Source organism: Dasypus novemcinctus, chromosome 24, assembly GCF_030445035.2.
Source record: "Dasypus novemcinctus isolate mDasNov1 chromosome 24, mDasNov1.1.hap2, whole genome shotgun sequence".
Classification (NCBI taxonomy): domain Eukaryota; kingdom Metazoa; phylum Chordata; class Mammalia; order Cingulata; family Dasypodidae; genus Dasypus; species Dasypus novemcinctus.
This window is the reverse complement of record NC_080696.1, coordinates 51,280,316-51,301,610: the sequence shown is the minus strand read 5'-3', so window position 1 is coordinate 51,301,610 and position 21,295 is coordinate 51,280,316. Positions and strand designations below refer to the sequence as shown.

The following is a 21,295-nucleotide window of genomic DNA, read 5'->3' as shown; positions in this document are numbered from 1 at the left end:
GGGTATCCAGGAATTATCTGTATTGGTCTTGCAAGTTTTTTGTAAGTCCCAAATTACGTTGAAAAAATTTTTTTTTAATTTAAAGACAAGTAACATTGAAAGAAAACATCTATTAATACAATGTATAACAGACAAGGGATTAAAAAGCATAACATATAAGGTGCTCTTACATATTAGTAAGAAAAAGACAACCTAAAAGGAAAAATGGACAAAGAATCAGAAAAGGCAATTCACAGTACTACAAATGGCCAATAAACACATGAAAATATGCACAACCCTTCCAAAGATTAGGGAAATTTAAAAGCAATGCAAGAAAATGGTTACCACTGACAAAAAAAATAGTAATTTTTATACACACATATTCTTTTGGCCCAACAAGCCATGGCTAGGAATACAGTACATACACATCAAAACATAAAAGATACACACAATAATATTCAACATAACAACTTATATAAGATTTTTTTAATAGGAAACAAATAATGAGCATTGATGCAAGATCCCTGAGGATTCATTTTTTGTTTTGTTCATTTATGTACATCCCCAGGAACCGGCACATGACAAGTACTCAGTGTATATTTGTTCAATTAATAGATACATGGTTGAATATAGGACATCCAATAATGGTATATTACACAGCCATGGAAAAGACTGCAGTAGATCTACATATATAACCACCTAAAGAGATGTCCATGAGACAATAACAAAAAAAAACCTCTCAGGGAACATATAACATGATTGTTTTAATGTGTCAGAATGGGTCTACACAGATATATCTGCATATACCTGGGGGGAAGGCAGAGAAAGCTACAAACAAATTTGATGAGTGATTTGATTTACTACACTTTTTTTTTAAGTGGTGGGATAGTAAATAAATTTTAGTATTTTTTAGATAAAAATTAAATTTACAGGAGATGCCACCAAAAATATTTTTAAAGTTCTACAATTAAGTAACATGCACCAAGAGCCATAAAACCTTGACGGAGGATCTATTTTCAGGATCTATCCAAAGGAAGTATTAGAAATGCAGACAAAGATGTGATACCAAATGTTCACATCAGCATTATTTTAAAGAAACATAAAAACTGAATTAGCCTTTAAAACATTATTGAAAGTTCCTCACAATTATATGTAAAAGCAGGATACATAAATGCATAGAAAATATACACACAAGAGAGAGGAGAAAAATTTAGGAAATGCATCAAAATGTTAAGCCCTGAGATTACTAGTACTTTGTCACACTATGATATTGGTCCAAATTTCCCCAAAATTGGCTTGTTTTGCTTTTATGATCACAAAGTAATTAAAGGGATGTATGGGGGTTATAAATTACCTATACACATAAAAATATAAAAATTTTATTTTACATTTGAAATACAGAATCCTTAGCTGAAGCAAAATCCCAAAATTACTATTTTAAACTCAATTCCTGTCCCTCAACTGACAAGTACCCCAAAAAAAGAAAAATTTTTTTCAAGACAAGCCAGACTGGAAGAAAATATTAGCAAAATACTTTAATCTAATGAAGTATTTGTGTCCAAGATATACAAAGAACCATAAATATTTTTAAAAAGAAAGAAACAATAATTAACAAGGAAACATACAACCCAATTAAAAATTGGCAAAGCAGGGTGGATATAGCTCAGTGGTTGAGTGCCTGCTTCTCATGTACGAGGTCCTGGGTTCAATCCATAGCACCTCCTAAAAAAAACTGCAATTAAAACAAAGAGATACCGCCACACACCTATTTGAATGACTAAAACTTTAAAAATCGACAAAACCAAATTCTGATGAGGATGCAGAACAAAAGAACTCAGATTAACTGCTGGTAAGAATGCAAAAATGACACATACACTTTGGAATACAGTTGGCAATTTCTTACAAGCCTAAACATAGGCTTACCATACAATCCAGCAGTTGTGCTACTGTATATTTACTCAATTGAATTGAAAACTTACGCCCACACAAAAGTTCACAGACGCTTTATACATAATCACCAAAAACTATAAGCAACCAAGATATACTTCAATAGTTGAATGGATAAGCAAACTGTGATACAATGACATTATTCAGTAATAAAAATAAATGAGCCGTCAAGCCACAAAAAGACATGGGGAAAATTTAAATGCATATGGCTAAGTGAAAGAAACCAGCATGAAAAGGCCACATATATTGTATGATTCCAACTATATGACATTCTAAAAAAAAAGGCAAAACTATAGAGACAGTAAAAAGATTAGTGGTTGCTAGTTGTTGGGGATGTGGTTGGAAGGGAAGGCAGAAGAGGGAGGGAAAGAAGAATGAAAATAAAAAGTACAGGGGTTGTAATGGTAGAAACACGACATGATACATAATTTGTCCAAACAGAACCTTACAAAGAGTGAACCTTAATGTATACAATGGATGTTAGGTTAATAATGTATTGACATTCATTAATTTATTTTAACAAATGTACACATTAATATAAGATGTTAATAGGAGAAACTGCAAGGAGGAGAGCACGGGAACTTTCTGTACTCTGCTCAATTTTTCTGGAAATCTAAAAGTCTTCTAAAAAAATAGGACTATGAATAATCTTTTTAAATCATGAAAACTTCAAAGAAAGATAACCACTGGAAAACACTTTAAGCAAGCCAGTTTGATAATACATTTCTTTATAACTGAGTTGCATAAAACTTACCAAACTTGATTCTGTACGTAATTCTACCCAATGCTCGCAAAAGCGAAAGTAAAAGGCCAATTCTTAATGGAAGACAATGCAATCTTCTGAGCCATTAATCCATACATGTTGGTTCTCAGTGATAAATTTAGACTTCTCCTTTTAAAAACTTTACTCAATATTAAAGATTTTTCTGTCCCTAAGGCTTTACAATATCATCTACATAAGAAAAAAACAAAGACTTTTTATTAACCAATTCAAAAACATTTATGAAATGCCTAAAACGTACCTGGCTAAACACAGCATTTACACTGTAACAAAACAGTTTTTTGCTTTACCAAGGAAATTAGAGTGATTATTCAATAAAAGTCTATTCCAGCAAGGAAGGGTATTTATTTGAGGACTATTAAATAGTGGGAAAAAGAAACAAACATCAGGTACTAACCAAAATATGCGACAGAATTGCTAATATACAAAGAAACCTCAACGCTATTATATCAAGAAGCAATTTCGGGCGGCGGACTTGGCCCAGTGGTTAGGGCATCCGTCTACCAGATGGGAAGTCTGTGGTTCAAACCCCGGGCCTCCTAGACCCATGTGCAGCTGGCCCATGCGCAGTGCTGATGCACAATGCTGATGTGCACAAGGAGTGCCCTGCCATGCAGGGGTGTCCCCCGTGTAGGGGAGCCCCACGCACAAAAAGTGCACCCAGTAAGGAGAGCCACCCAGCGCAAAAGAAAGTGCAGCCTGCCCAGGAATGGTGCTGCACACACGGAGAACTGACACAACAAGATGACGCAACAAAAAGAAACACAGATTCCTGTGCCGCTGACAACAGAAGCGGACAAAGAAGAACACGCAGCAAATAGACACAGAGAACAGACAACTGGGGCAGGGGGGAGAAATAAAAAATAAAATAAATCTTTAAAAAAGAAAAAGAATCAGGGAAGAAAATATTATTTTAATTAGCTTCAGAGGTAGCTCCTTACTTCCATTTATGATCTGACCATAGCTGGGTAGAAAGAGGTTCACACAGAAGGAAAGTAATACCGACCTTGACAATTCCTAATAATGACAAAGTATGCAGGTACTAAGTGAACACTAAGGTACTTACACTTTATACATGGACGTCTTTCCCGAAACACACACAAACAGGAAATGCCACTTTCAGTACAGGTTTTTTGCAATATAAAAGTCTGTACACAGGTAATTCTTTCAAGCAACAGAATGGAAAAGTATGTTCAGGCTTTCAAAAGACAGACACTAATAAATCTGACATCAAATTTTTAATTCCCGGGAAGCAGGTGTGGCTCAAGCAGTTGGGCTCTCATCTACCATATAAGAGGTCCAGGGTTCGATACCCAGGGCCTCCTGGTGAAGACAAGCTGGCCCATGTGGTGGGTCGCCCCGCACAGGAGTGCTGCCCCGTGCAGGAGTGCTGGCCCATGCAGGAGTGCTAGCCCGCGCAGAGAGCTGGCCCAGGCGGAAAGCTGGCACAGTAAGATGGTGCAACAAAGAAAGACTCAGAGGAGAGACAATAAGAGATGCAGCAGACCAGGGAGGTGAGGTGGCACAAGAGAATGATTGCCTCTCTTCCACTCCAGAAGGTCTCGAGATTGGTTCCTGGAGCCGTCTAATTAGAATACAAGCAGACACAGAACACCACACAGCAAATGGGCAGAGAGAGCAGACAATAGAGGGAGGGGGGAGAAATAAGTAAATAAATCCTAAAAAAAAAAAAAGAATATTTCCATCATCAAGTGACATAGAAGCAAGTAGAAAATATGGCAATAATAATTTATAGTACTATAAAATTGTTAATCTCAGTAATAATACACATTAACTTATCAGGAAGTTATCTCATTTCATGGGCAAGAAAGGACTCTTGAATCTGTGACTTGTCCACAATGATAACACACACCTGTCAAATATGCTAAGATTTCATCTGTGATAAGTGAAAACCCCTACCATAATAAAAATATTCTAAAGCAACTTTAAGCCAATCGGGATATTTGGTTAATTTACAGCCATTAGTTAGATTCATTAAGGTAAAAACCCAACCAAAACTCAATTCTGTAAGTCCTATAGTAACAATTTAAACACAAAAACTATGGTCATTAAGAGCCACTTATATATAAAATTTTCTTCTGCCATAAAGGATGAAATATTTACTATTTAAAAAAAAGAGCCACTTGTAAACAACTTTCTAATTACAATCTTCTTATCAAATATAACTATTATCATAAAGCAACAACAAAGGAATACTATGTAAAAAATGAAACAACTCTGAGTTCATTAATAAACAGGTCCAATTACTTAACATCTAACCTGACTTTTTAGGACTGCCCTAGGACACATGCTCCTTACATAGGGATTTAACCATACTCATAAAAAGAGGAAATCGACTGAACTTGTCCCAGATGAGTTTGCATCCTTTCAAATTCATCTCATTAGAAATATCTATTTATCTTTATATTAATAAGTTTGTTTTTTTTTTTCATTGTTGGACCATCCTTCTTTATTGGTCTTAGTCATTGCACTTGGGGGATTGTTGCTGTCCCATTGGGGAATGTGTTAGAGCTCCCCTGGTGAGGAACTCAGCACTCCCTCAGTTGTCATTCTTAACTGCAACCACGATGAAAATATCCAAACATTTTTATGTACCCTGTATACATGCCCTGGAGAACTCCCTCCCAGCCATGTGCCCCCCACCAATAACACCCCACACACCAGTATTCTTCCCCTGCGATAGTTGAAACTCTCTGTGATCCAAAACTTCTTCGAAAATGAAGCCTAATGTATTGTCAGGTTCCATTAATGGTAAAATGGAATATAGTGATGGGTTTAAAGGTTAGATATAGAATACATACTAATTTAGAAAATTAAAGTAAAAATAAATTTGGGTATCAAAAAATTAAAAAATGAAAAAGTTTTGTTTTTTATGTTTTGCCTTCTATCATTGCAATAACTGTTGCCCTGTATGTACAGTGGCAAGGCACTTTCTTCCATTTCTTCCTCAGTGTCTACATCCTTTCTTTTTCTTTTTTTTTCTAATAAGTTAATAAGTTTTTATATCTAGTATAATCTGGCTTAAATGTTTTCAGTAACAAACTACATCTTTTACCAAAACACTTAAGCCATTTTTTAAAAACCAGAACTATTTTGTTAGGTGGCATTTACAGTCATACATATGTTTAAACACACTGCCCAGAAGGATTTACCCAGTGTTTCCCCACAATGCCTTAGGATGGAGTCTAAATTAAGAAAATCTGGATATCAACACATATTATCTGATTTTTACTAGATGAAGATTGTGTTTTTATACAATTAATCCCAAGCAACTTTTACTCCTTTTATCACTCCAAATATTTTAACTCAGCACTTGGAAACAAGGGAAGCAAACTCTAAATTATTTTAAATCAAATCCTATCATAAAGAAAAGGAAAGGGACAAGCATTTTCTAAATTCCTAGGGTTTGTCTACGGCCATACCACCCTGAACGCGCCCGATCTCGTCTAAATTCCTAGGGTACACAGCATTGCACTGTTCTTGGATGAGAAAACTAAAGTTTACATAGGTTAAAATAACTTGTTTAGTGTCTCACAACTGATAGAACAGGGATTAATTAGAACTCACAATAGCCACGATTCCAAGTTCATACTCTTTCTACTATATTCTCCCCAAATTTTAAGTGTATTAATCATTGTAATGGTAAAAATTCAATTCTAAAATTACCCAACAGCAACTATTTTGCAATTTGGGGCGGAAGTGGGACACAGGCAGAAAACAGGTATCCAAAAACTACCTAAAACTGGCGGCGGACTTGGTCCAGTGGTTACGGCGTCCGTCTACCACATGGGAGATCCGCGGTTCAAACCGTAGGCCTCCTTGACCCAAGTGCAGCTGGCCCATGCGCAGTGTTGATGCACTCAAGGAGTGCCGTGCCACGCAGGGGTGTCCCCCGCGTAGGGGAGCCCCACACGCAAGGAGTGTGCCCCGTAAGGAGAGCCGCCCAGTGCGAAAGAAAGTGCAGCCTGCCCAGGAATGGTGCCGCATACACAGAGAACTGACACAATAAGATGACGCAACAAAAAGAAACATAGATTCCCGTGCCACTGACAACGAAAGAAGTGGACAAAGAATACACAGCAAATAGACACAGAGAACAGACAACCCGGGTGGGGGCAGGGGGAGGGGAGAGAAATAAATAAATCTTTTTTTAAAAAACTATCTAAAACTAAGATTTTCTGATACGTAACCAAGGGATATTAGAAGTTTAGTCCCATTTGCTATTTTTTTCCTACTAAGGAAACTTGGGTCCAGAAAACCACTATCTGGTGACAAGGTTCAACCAGAATCAGAACCCTCTTCTCAAAATTTGGAGAGCAGAAATGAGGGTTAATTAAACAAATTCCTAGGCCTCACCCCCTTAGATTGCCATTAATAAGCCTGGAGTAGAATCACAAATTTGTACTTCAAATATCTCCCAGATGATAAGGATGCCGCTAGAAAGCAGACCACACTTTTCACAGCAATGGATTAGAGCAAATTAACTCACAGACCTCACATATCCCAATCTGAAGAACATTTTTCCCTCTCTTTCTGATCCTTCCTGGTTGCTCATTCATATTCTCAATTTGTTCCATGATTAGTTTTGAAAATTACAACCAATTCTGTCAGTTTAGTCCCATTTCTCAAAAAATACCAATTAGGGCTAAGAGTTAAGATTTAATTTATCAGGAAGCGGACTTGGCCCAGTGGTTAGGACGTCCATCTACCAGATGGGAGGTCCACGGTTCAAACCCCAGGCCTCCCCGACCCGTGTGGAGCTGGCCCACACGCAGTGCCAATGCGTGAAAGGACTGCCTGACCACCCAGGGGAGCCCCACGCACAAGGAGTGCATCCCATAAGGAGAGCCGCCCAGCGCGAAAGAAAGTACAGCCTGCCCAGGAATGGCGCCACACACACGGAGAGCTGACACAAGACGACGCAACAAAAAGAAACACAGATTCCAGTGCTGCTGACAACAGAAGCGGACCAAAGAAGAAGACACAGCAAATAAACACAGAGAACAGACAACCAGGGCGGGGTGGGGGGAGAGGAGATAGATTTAATTTATCATCTTGAAGACAAAATAATACCAAATAGTCTTCAAAGGGTAAGTATGAAATTTTAATATAGTTCAAGAAAATATGATATGTCATCACAGGGAAAAAAGTATTGTTGGGGATATCACAAAAAGGCTGAGATAGCATTCAGAAGACCTGCATTTTATTAAAAGGCCTGCTACTCTGTGATTTTAGGGGAAAATATGAGGAAGTAATTTGACAATGCCTTTCAACAAGTTTTTGTACAGACGTGTGAAAATTCCATCTCTTTCAATAACAGCAATACCCAGATGTCTAAACATATGTAGAGCTAAGAAAAGAAGTATATTAAACTAATAAACTCTGATCATCACCAAAATTATCTATTTTATTCATTCAAATACTTACTAAATCCCTATAATAAGCAAATCAGGAAACAGGATAAACAAAGATGCTCTTAAGAGTTCATATAACTATACCATCATCATTCCATGGTATCACTTAGTTTTTAATATCTCTCAAATCTATCCATTTCTTTCTATACCCATTATCAATACTTGGTAGTAAGTAGTGAAAAGATAATATCTTCTCTCTAGATTGTCCCAAAAGTCTACCTTTATTCTTCACTTAGTCTGCAACTGATTCTGCATGGAATCCATCTTTCCATGCCCCTACTTATACTTTTCCATACCCATAAAGTTCAAATACCATTCTAGACTCATTTATAAGGACCTCATCTTGTTTCTCATGATCCAGCCACATTAAGTACAGTTAAGTATGGTCTGGACCAGAGATACAACACAACTTCTCCAAGCCTTTTATCACAAGCTGCTCTCTCTGCTCGAATGCTATTCAACTGACACACCCTTACCTCCTACTTATTCCATTATAACACTCCTTCCAAAAGTTTACCCAGACGCTTCAGTTTATCTTTTCCACCTCCATTCTCCCAAACCTAAGTTGAGGTTATACACTCCTCCTATGTGTTTCATAACACTTTTGTATATCCTTATTGTACCTACCACCTGGTAACTGCCTCTTCTTGTTCTTCTCACACTTAAAGGCAGAGACTAAGTCTCTTGTCCTATTGTAGTAACATCACCTAACACATAGTAGGTATGCAAAGGAAAAATACATATAGGTGAATATGTACAGGATGCCCAGAGATCTTGGGAGAAAAGAATCATTCAGAAAAAAAAACAAAAAAAGGTCAAAACACATGTGGAGGTTATGCTCACTTTGGCAGCACATATACTAAAACTGGACAATACAGAGAAGATTAGCATGGACCCTGCACAATGACAACATGCAAATATGTGAAGAATTTCATCTTTAAAAAAAATTTGGAGGAGCTTAATATAGGAAAACCTTTTACATTTAATATCATATTTGAGAGGCTCTCCAAAGTGTACAATCAACTAAATACCATTCATAGTATACTTTGGACGAATTGTATGCTTTATTAACATGTAATAATAAAATTGATTTGTTAAAAATATAAATAAATCTGGAGGCACTAAGCAATATATGAAAAGGTTTTACATCTAATATATATATTTGAGAAGCTCTCCAAAGAAAATATTTTACTGTACTATCTTTTCAGTTACAAGAATAAAGAAAAAGAAAGTGAAACACAAAAAGAAGCAATAACTTAGCTATCAAATATTTTGTGGTTCTCGTGTAAGTCCCTTGGACTAAAGAGATTAAAATATAGTTTAAAAATGCCAAACAGCTACTGCAGTTTTCTAGAATTTGTCTCTTTCTCTCTCTCTCATACACACACACATGCACAAACACACACAGAGAACTTAAAAAGTCACAGTATGAAACACCACATGCCTTCAGTTTTTTGTTCCAAGAATGATGTTTGGAAGTCTATCACACACAGATGAAAAAAACCTCTGACCATTACCTCTATTCCAGTTTATGAATAAACTAGTCTGCTCAGAAAGAACAAAATCATGTATATAGTATGGTAGAGAAATATGTCATAAATGACATAAAATAAGAAATCTAAAGCAAAAAATGAGACGGCAGTATACAGTGTAGATTAAAAACTTTAGACATAGACTAGTCTATCTGAGGACCTCACCCTAAAATGGACATAAAAAAGAGCTTTTGGGGTTATTCTAAGGATTATATGAGAGAATTTACATAAAGCACCTAAATTTCTCAGGTGTCAGGACATGTACTATGTGTTCAATAAATGTTAAATTTTTAAATTATTGTCTCTTTATGTGTTCAATAAATAGTTGCTTTATGATAGAAAATCCCAGAAAGCAAAGATCCAAGTAGCAAAAGTTACATTCTATGTTGAAGCATTTTCCACCACCATTTCTCACTCCCTGAGCTTTTTTTTACTTCTAAAAAGTAAGTAAATGTCAGGACATAGAACCACTAAAAAAATGATAATTTCTTATTACAAACATTAGTTATTGTAATTACTAGTTAAATAAATTATATGTTTACATTTAGTAGAGAAGTTAATCTGTGAAAACAAGTAGTAAATACTTTAATAATGCTAAATCAAAGTCATTTCAGTAAAAGGGCACTTAAAATCCCATATTAAACATCACAAACATAAAGCATCCAAAGGCCCTAAAATACAGAAGACAAAATACAATAAACTTTTGTGTATATATACAAATCTAAACTATGTATCTATACACACAAATATAATTACCCTTTCTAAAACCAGACTGAGTTTATAGAATGGCAATATATCGGTTCCTAAAGCTAATCTCAACAACACTTGGAATTAGACATTTCCAACGTCCAAAAATCAAACAGCTAAAAACAGAATCAGGAATTATGACTCATACTCATCTTTTTCAATAAAGTACATTATCTATACTAGTTGTGCTATAGCTGATCTGGGACACTTAATATTTTGTGTGTTACATGACTATGTCAATTATTTTAAAGGGAAACATATATATTCTGAATTTTTATGTGCACCTACCAAATGATGATCCTCTCAACCTGAGTAATATTAGAGATACTGTTTTTTGGATAGAAGAAACAGACTTCAGGAATCAGAGATGGAGTGTAAATCCCATAGCTACCACTTACAAATGTGGCCTTAAGCAAGTTACTTCACTTCTCTGACCCTCAAATTCCTCAACTGAAAATCAGGATGAAAATTATTTTACAGGATTATCAGGGTTAGAGAGAGATAAATTAAGTACCTGGACAATTCCTGACACAAGTGGACACTCAAAAAATGGCAGCTATGATAAGATCATCATCCAAAGAAAATGTGTATAAAAAGTAGCTGACACTGTTAATGGTGTCTGTAAACAACTAAAGCTTTCTAAAAGGTAATTTTGAAATACCAGAAAATGAAGGATATCCCTCTGATGAAGAAATTTAACTTTGAAGAAACCATCCTCCAATAGAAATATTTGCACAAGTGGATAAAAGATAGAAGAAAAAGGCTGTTCTTTGCAGCAACGTTTTAACAGCCAATCCATAGAGGGCTGATTTATTATTCCACGACAGTAGATCCATTCTGGCTATCATTTTTTAAATGAAGTAGATCTCTATGGACAAAAAAAAAGCAACAGCAGAATAAGCACAATCTGAGTTTTTTTTAAAACTGTTAATATTTGCATGGTGGGAATGAAAAGCTGTACCAAACTTTCATTAGTTTTCACTTTTCATTCAAATAGCCTATATTGTAAACTAAGAACATAATACTTATTATATTCTAATTTAAAAAATGAATAATGCAGCTGTGAATCAGCTATAGAAACTAATGCTTCCCTGTGCTACAGAATGGGAGATGTTAAAAGAAAACTTCAAAGAAAAATAAAATATTGCATTTTAACCCTGCCTCCTCTTTGAAAAAAGTCTAGATTCTACATTAATTCCATGTTCAAGATATTCCAAATCAATTTCTAAATAGTCCCCTGGTTTTTATTTCTAGATTCAATTCTAACCTTATACAGACATTTTTAAAACTGCTAATTATTTGCCATATAACCTGTCACACTCTCAAACTCTTCCTCTCCTCCTTTTACCTACCACCCAAAACCTTCTGAAATACAAAATCACTTTAAGGGAGCAGATGTGGCTCAAGCCATTGAGTACCTGCTTCCTACATGGGAGGCCCCTGGTTCGGTTCCTGGTGACATCTAAAAACAAAAAAGGCAAACAACAAGCACAAAAAACCAACTCAGGAGAATGGATGTGGTTCAGTGTTTTAGTACCAGCTTCCCACATGCAAGGTCCCAGGTTCAAGCCCTGGCCTGGGTACCTCAAAAAAAAAAAAAAAAAAAAAAAAAAATCACTTTAATACTACCAAAAGAAATATAAAATAAATCTGCATCCAAAATTAGAAAAATTAATTTGAAAGATTCAGCATTTTACGCATTATTATGAACTGTAAGCCTCCTCCATTCCTGAGGAAAATCAGAACTTACAGAAAACAATTTTGACCTTAGAATCATAGAAGGTCTCAAAGGAAGTAGCTCACCTTGTTTCACAGTTTTACAGATGAGGAAAATGAAGCATAGCAAGTGACTTGATGAAGTTCACACAGTAAGAGAAAGGTGGAAGATCAGTCCACAGTCCTGGGACTCCCAATCTAATAAACTTTTTTCAGGATCTTGCTGCCATACATCATAACTTAGTTTTAAAACAATTCCTCTATCCAACGAAATTAGAAAAAAACTGCAACAGATAATTTGGCTTCATAAATATAAATAAATGAAACAAACATTAGCTGGCATATATTACCTGGCATATTTGCAATATTATCTACAGAGCCCTGCAGTAACTGAAATTTCAAACATGCAAAATATCTTAATCAGACACTGCAAAGGTGTCTGCCCTGCAGAAGCAGAGATGAAAATGCTTTATGAGAAACAATTTATCCAATTTCCCTAGAGACAGAGCAATTGGTTCGATTCTCAGCTGAAAGACCAAATTTTCTAGCCACATATATTTGAACAGCAATTTTGTTTTGTTGAAACTTCCTTTTTAACAATAATGCTTCTCATTTCTGATTTCAAAGTCACCTTTCAGTCTAAAAGAGGGACATAGCTCTGATTCTGCTCTGCCTAGAACAGAACCAGTAAGAAATTAAAACTAATGCAAGGAGTATTTCTTTTCATCATGCCTTTCACTGAAAACTGGTTTGAGAAAAATATATGAGAACCTTTGATCAACACCTTTTCTGGTCTAACATCTATATTCAACTAAAATCCACAAAGTAAGGACAAGGAAAAAGAATAGCAGTACAAGACCAAGAGTTCATGAAATAGAACTAATTTAGGGCAAATAAAATGATCGTCCTTCTTTAATACAAACAAAGACTGAACCAACTGGCAATTGCAAGCTAAGTTTACAAAAAGAAAAGGACTATTAGGGAATTTTGCACTGTCTGATAAGCAAAAAACAAATATTGAAGTAGACAGGTTTAGACAAATTCAACATAATGAAATAAAAAATAAAACTGCTGTGTTGAAAAAATCACAAATGGAATAAAATCAAAGTACTATGATATATGACTATGGCTAATTTATAAGAATTACCCTTTTATACAAGCAAGTTAAAATTCAATAGTCCAAAAATATATAGTTTATCAATACTGTTAAAACAAAGTTCTATTTATGAGTATAATTTTGCTAGATTTGATTAATATAGTATAATAATTAGATCCATTGTATCCACTGAGTGTTGATATTTTTCTTTAACAAAACCCAAGTATTCAGGGCTGTGAGTGATGAGTGACCTTGAGGCAGCACTTGGAAGGCAGTCACCATGGTAACGCTACCACAAAAATGCCTCATCCTCAGCAAAGGGACCAACCTGGTATATCACGATTTAAAAACCTAGGGAAAAAGAGCTTCCATCAAGCAAATAAAAAATGTTTTAATTAAATTTAAATCGGTTTTTTTAAATGTTTACATTAACCTCTCTATTTGTGACTTCCTATTTATTTTTCCTGGAGGGGAAGACATAAATTAAGTCCTTTTAATAGTGAAAGAATGGTGAACTACTAAATCATGGAAAATCCTTCCTTCCTTTTATTTTTTCTTTTGTTTCCTATGTGGACAAAAATAATTGCTAAGATATGAACAAATATGATTTTTTTCTTTTTTAAAAACACGTTTTGGGGAACAGACATAGCTCAAAAGGTTGAGCAGCTGCATCCCATGTACGAGGTCCCAGGTCCCAGGTTCGATACCTGGTACCTTGATTTAAGAAAATAAAAATACATATTTTGATTTTCCCAACAGAAACACCACTATTCTAATTTTCTTTTAGTCATGGTGGTTTCTTCTGTCACTTATTTTCTGAAAAGAACATTTATTTTCCAGCCTATACTTTTAAACACGAGAGGGGAGATGACTTAAAATTCCAAATATAAAATATCCATTTTTAATTCTGCTTTTCTGCTTACACACACTAACGAGTCAGTTTTGGTTCTTTGTCAAGAACTAGAATCAGATGTCTTTAAAGGCAGGTTAGGGGACTGAAGGGAAGCAAGCTTCTTTATATTTAGTGTTTTTCTATATATATTTGTCATTACTTCAGACATAGACATGGTAATTTTTTCTATAGAGACTACTCCTTCAAAGCCAGGAGTGTACGTTAGTCATTTTATGAGCACAGTGCCTGACACCAAGTAGGTACTTAAATGTCTGTTATACCAAAGAACTTCAAAGTTTTTTAGTCCAGCACCTAACAAAAAAATCTTGAAAAACTATGTACCCTGGAACATTTCTAAGTTGACATTCAAACTGTTCATCAATTTAATTAGTTACAAGTTTATTATTTTCTAATAAGCATTTGCATTTTTAACAAATGTAAATAAACTGTTACAACACTCATATATTCAAAGAAACCTACATTATTATCATCCCTCATTAAGCGTCAGGAATTTTACGTTGTTCCTTTCTCCTTGAACACAAATTTCCATTCTTCACTCCCCAAGGAATTTCATCATAATGGAAATTTTATTAATATTTTTTAAAGAATTTTATTGATTACTCAATCTCTACAATAAAATAAACTACATAAATTGAAGTATTAAATTTATCATAGACTGTAAGTGCTGAAAAGAAAACATTTTATTCTGATATTTACTATAATCATTAAGATATAATTGCAGAGGGGAATGGATGGAGTGAAGTGATTGAGCACCTTCTTTCTACATGGGAGGTTCCAGATTCAGTCCCTAGTACCTCCTAAGAACAAAAAAAAGAAGCAAACAAATGAAAAAACCAACTCAGGGGAGCTGACGTGATTCAGTGGTTGAGTGCCAGCTTCCCACATACGAGGTCCCAGGCTCATTCCCTGCTCCCAGCACCATTTAAAAAAAGAAATATATAATTGATGGGAAAGCAGATGTGGGTCAAGGAGTTAGGACCTACCACTTGGGAGGTCCCGGGTTCAGTTTCCGGTGTCTCCTAAAGAAAACGAGCAAGATGGCAAGCTGATTCAACATGCTGGCACTGCAAGCTGATGCGATGAGATGCTGCATTTGCAGCAAGATGACGCAATGAAGAGACACAGTAAGGAAATACAAGAGACACAACAAGCAGGGAGCAGAGGTGGCACAAGTAATGGGTACCTCCCTTTCACACAGGAGTTCCTGGGTTCCGTTTGGTGCCTCCCAAAAAGAAGACGAACAGTGAGCAGACGGCGTGCACAAACAAAGGGGGGAGGGGGAGGGGATTAAATAAAATATTTTTTTAAAAAAATAATTGCTTAAAATATAAGTACTTTACAAATTTTGATAAAATAAAAATAAAAGCAAATTTTTCACCATAAGTGAATTGTTAAATGCTAAGGCAGAAGTTTTTCCTCTTATACTGCCCAAATTCATTCTGTTGCAAAATATTATAGCTTAAATGCAACAGTAATGTTAATTTATAAATATGTTTTATTTTTGAAGTTATAAACTTGTCAACACAATAAAGAAGTGTACAAAGTGAAAGGAATGCCATTCAATACTTTGAACATCATCTTAGCTACAGAACAAAAGCCTGTTCAAGATCAGTGAACTAATACCAAAAATAATTTTTCAGTCTCTCAGATTAAGTCCCACCTCAATTTAATGAAAACTCAGACTGCAAAATAACTGACAATTTGTTACACAGCTATTAAAGTCATTCACTTTTTAAACACCGATGCAAATATTTCTAATTGTCCCTGTGCATCATACCCCAGATTTTTTTTTGTAAATATTCAGTGGCAACACACCATAATAAGAAGAGTTCTTCTTTCTTGTATCACTTGGAAAAGCAATTATGAAGGGACGCATCTGAAGAATAAGACTCAGCAAGCTTTCTCAAGAGGACCAATTTAAAATAAATGTTTAAGAATCTGGAATTTGATTCTCTTTAAATGATGTTTTCAAGCTTATATCTCCAACCCTCAATTTATAGAAAATACAGAGGACAGAAGAAAGTTTTAAATGATACTACTTGGATGCAAAATCCAGGCTATGGAACATTTTACAAGACATAACCCCATTTTTTCAAACAAATTATAAGAGAAAAAAAAGAGAGCAGAGGAAAAAATGTAAATTACGGGAGCTTTAAAAGATATATCAATTGCCATATGTACTTCTTAATTCAAAGAAACTGTAAAACATGAAAATTTGAATACCTGGATTTTTAATGTTAAGGAACTTTTCATTAAGGAGAAATGATACTGTGTGTGTTAATACTGCTTACTGAAAATTTTACAGATAAAATGGTATCTCATTGAGACTTGCTTCAAAATAATACAAAAAAAGAAATACAAGTAAAAATGAGATTGATGAGTTAGTCATTCTTGAAGCTAGCTGGTTTCATAAGAATTCATTTTAATACTTTCTATTTTTTACATTTGAAATTTCCTAACAAAATGTGTTTTTTTCTTTATTTATTCATATATACCCTTTGGTAAACAAACCTTCATGTACCCCAAGTGAGACCCATATCCATTTCAAGATACCATACTCAAGGTAGCTTTAACAGTTCAAACTACTATATAAATATCAAGAAAACAATTCACAGAGAAACCTCTTGATGCTCTGAGCCTTTAAGTAAATTGTCTTCCCTTTATAAATTTCAACACTAACTCTAAATAACAAATATTTTCCCTAGAATATTATCATTTAAAGTATATTAGTATATATTTGCAACTGTAAAGCCCTTGTTTAGATCATATATTTGAGCATGTTAGTACATTAGTCTTTTTGTTGTTGAGTTCAAGAGTTCTTTATATACCCTGGATATTAAACTCTTATCAGATATATGATTTCCAAATAATTTATCCGATTCTGTAGGTTGACTTCACTTTTTTCATAATATCCTATAATGCACAAATGTTTTAAATAGTGAGGAAGTCCAATTTATCTAATTTTTCACTTGTGTTGCTCAAGCTTTTGAGGTTATATCTAAGAATCAACTGACAAATACAAGGTCCTGAAGAAACTCCCCTATGTTTCTTTCTTCTAAAAGTTGTTTAGTTTTTAGCTCTTCTATTAGATCCATGATCTATCTGGGATTAAATTTTGTATACAGTATGAGATAGGGGTCCACTTTCAATCTTGCGCATATGTATATCAGTTTTCCAAGCACTATTTGTTGAAGAAACTATTCTTTCCCCTCTGTGTTCACTTGACACTCTTGTAAACAATCAACTGGCACTTGTTCACTAATGGTCATAAAAGCATTATTCACAATTACCAACAACCCAAGTGTCCATCAACAGATGAATTGATAAACAAAATGTGGTATAAATACGTAATATTCAATGGAATACTGTTCAGTCAAAAAAGGAATGAAGTTCTGATACATGCTACATGGATAAACCAAGGAAGTTGAATGAAATGAGCCAGTCACAGAAAAACATATATTGCAGATTCCACCTACATAACCCAATCCTGGTAATTTTTTTATTGGCAGCCTTTGGCAAACTAAAACAAAACTCTTTGCTAATGGATGGTGATGATGGTAGCACGTGAATGTAGTCAACAGCCATGAGTTATATATTTGAATGTGATTAAAAGGGAGACATCTTAAGTTGTATATATGATACTGGAATAAAAATTTTAAAAATAAAATTTCATGGAATGCTACAGCAAAAACAGTAAGCCCTCAGTTAAACCATGGACTATAGTTAATAGTGCAATTACAAAAATATGCTTCCATCAATTACAACAAATATACCACACCAATGCAAGACGTTAATAATAGTGTAATATATGGAAACCTTGTATTTTATGCAGTTTTTATGTAAACCCACAACTTGCAAAATTTGTTTTTTAAAGTTAGTGAGGCATTTATTTTTTTTTAAGATTTATTTTTTTATTTATTTCTCTCCCCTTCCCCACCCCACCCCCACTGTCAGCTCTCTGTGTCCATTTGCTGTGTGTTCTTCTGTGACCGCTTCTATCTTATCAGCAGCACCAGGAATCTGTGTTTCTTTTTGTTGCGTCATCTTGCTGTGTCAGCTCTCCGTGTATGCGGCACCATTCCTGGGCAGGCTGCACTTTCTTTCGCGCTGGGAGCTCTCCTTACAGGCACACTCCTTGCACTTGGGGCTCCCCTACGGACACCCCTGCACTGCACAGCACTCCTTGCGTGCACCAGCACTGCGCACGGGCCAGCTCCACATGGGTCAAGGAGGCCCAGGGTTTGAACCACGGACCTCCCATGTGGTAAGCAGAGGCCCTATCCATTGGGTCAAGGCCACTTCCCTAGTGAGGCATTTAAAGTATAGATTTCTAATTGGAAACAACATAACAAATGATCAAAAGGGGGTTGGTTAATTAGTGGATGGTACATGCATAGGAAAAAGAAAAAAAAGAGGTTGCACACATAATAGGAACTATAAAAGTAATGTGAATTCCAACTTATTTCCCAGGAAACATGTCCACCACATGATGAGAGGATAAAAGAACACAGAACCAGCATATGAAAACCCCTTATGTTCCCAACACTTCATTAAATCTATATGCATAGAAACACATACAAGGATGCACACAAAATTATTAGCAGCTCTAAGTGTACTTTTCTGTACTGACTGAATTTCTTTTTAAAATGTGTACCTGTCATTTTAATAAACATACTTTTTATAAGTCATAAAAGGAAAATAAGTAAAATAAACAATATGCATAAACTGAACATGCAAATGAAACTAGATGTAAATAATAGAGCTCTCTTTTGAAACTTTTTGGTTTAATTCTAAGTGAAAAATGGGGAATTCCTGCATTCTTGAACAGATGAATAACAAACTGGCTCAGGTTTAAAAGATGCTGGCAAAGAAGAACAATGTGGGAGGAATTTCACTCCCTGACCTTGAGACATACTACAAAACTACAGTGGTCAAAACAGCACAGTACTGGCATAAAGACATATATCAATCAGTGGAATAGAATTGACAGTCCAGAAATAAACCCTCACACCTCTATGGCCAACTGGTTTTCAACAACCCTACCAAAGCCACAGTAATGGGACAAAAGAGTCTCTTTGACAAATGGTGCTAGAAGATCTAGATATCCATAACCAAAAGAATGAAAGAAGACCCCTATCTCACTCCCTATACAAGAATCAACTCAAAATGGATCAAAGACCTAATAAATAATAAATAAAAACCTAATAAATAACCCTAATAAAAGCCAGGACCACAAAACTACTAGAAGAAAATGTAGAGAAACATCTTCAAGACCCTGTGGTAGTGGTGGTTTCTTGGACCTTATACCCAAAGGACGCACAACAAAAGGAAAAATAGATAAATGAGATCTCCTCGAAATTAAACACTTTTGCACTTCACAGGACTTTGTCAAAAGGTTAAAACGGCAACCAACTCAATGGGAGAAAATATTTGGAAATCACATATCTGGTAAGTATTTAATATTCATTTTATATAAAGAAATGCTTCAACTCAACAATAAAAAAAGACAATCAACCCAAGTTAAAAATGGGCAAAAGACTTGAATAGACATCTGTCCAAAGAAGAAATAAAAATGAGGGAAAGAAAACACACACACACACACACACACACACACACACACGAAAAACTGTTCAACATCACTAGAAATGCAAATCATTAGATTAGGGAAATGCAAATCAAAACTACAATGAGATATCATTTCAGACCTATCAGAATGGCCACTATGAAAAAGATAGAACTACAAGTGTTGAAGAGGATGTGAAGAGATAAGAACACTTATCCACTGTTGGTGGGAATGGAGAATGGTACAGACACTGTGAAGGACTGTTTGGCAGTTCCTAAGGAAGTTGAATATAGATTTGCTATGCGACTTGGCAATACCACTATTGGGTACCCAGAAGAAATGAAAACAGTGACACAGACATCTGCACACCAATTTCATAACAGCATTATTCACGATTGCCAAAAGTTGGAAACAACCCAGGTGATGATAAACTAAAGACAAACGGCAGTGTATTCACAAGACGGAATATCATGCAGCTGTAAGAAGTTGCAAAGCATGTGTCAACATGGATGAACCTAGAGGACATTATGTTGAGTGAAGCAAGACATACACAAAAGGAAAAATACTGTATAATTACACTACTATGAACTAAATGCACTGTATAATCTCAAGGAGTTAATAACTTGAATATGGGTCACCAGAAAATAGAAGGAAGTTAGAAAATGGAAAGCTGAGGGTTAAACTGTACAGAATTGGTAAAAAAGGTTACATGATAATCTTTGGAAATACACTGAAAAGGTGAAGGCCCAACATAAAATTTGTAACTAGCAGTACTATTATGTGGGTATATGAAAGTGGTTTAAAGGAAAAATCTAAGGTCATGTATACCACTAAAAGGAAAGCTAAAAAATATAACATGAGACTGTATAACATAGTAAAACTGCATGTGAGGGGAGTGAACGTAGCTCAAGTGGTTGATTGCCTGCTTGCCATGTATGGGGTCCTGGGTTCAATTTCCGGTACCTCCTAAAAATGAAACCAGCAAACAAAGAAAGGAAGAAACCAACGCTCACTGGGGAACAGATACAGCTCAGTGGCTGAGCGCCTGCTTCCTATGTACAAGGTCCTGGGTTCAATCCCTGGTACCAACTAAAAAAAAAAAAAGTATGGGAAATACGAAAATGGGTAAAATTACATTTATAAGACCATCTTTCTTTGAAATTGAATAAATGTTAATACTACAAGATGTTACAAGATGTTATTATCAGAAAAAAATATATGCTAAGTGAAAGAAATCAGACACAAAGTACTACACATTATATGATTCCATTTATATAAAATGTAAATATAAATCCATTTATAAAAATGAAATTAGATGAGTGGTTATGTAAAGCTGGGAAAGGCATGCTAAGGGGTGTGAAATTTTTCTTTCTGGAGTAATGAAATAGTACTAAAATTTTTTGTGGTGAAAAATGCCCAAGATTGGGATTATATTAAAAGTCATTGATTATACACTCTGGATAGACCATATGGTATGGGAATATATCTCAATAAAACTCCTTAATTAATAAATAAGTGAGCAAGAATAGCCAGAAATAGCAACTATGTACATCAGGAGAAACAGAGAGATTGAGAGGTGAAGAATG

At 35.1% G+C, this 21,295-nt stretch overlaps 1 protein-coding gene and 1 non-coding gene across 5 annotated transcripts in view; one reads left to right on the top strand and one right to left on the bottom strand.

Moving 5' to 3' along the window:
- Positions 1–21,295, bottom strand: part of NCOA3 (nuclear receptor coactivator 3) — a 142,689-nt gene that overhangs the window by 76,688 nt on the left and 44,706 nt on the right. The gene's annotated exons all lie outside the window — the stretch shown is intronic.
- On the top strand, positions 8,978–9,083 carry LOC111766917 (U6 spliceosomal RNA). Its single transcript, XR_002798843.1, has one exon. It is a non-coding gene; the product is annotated as a U6 spliceosomal RNA (small nuclear RNA).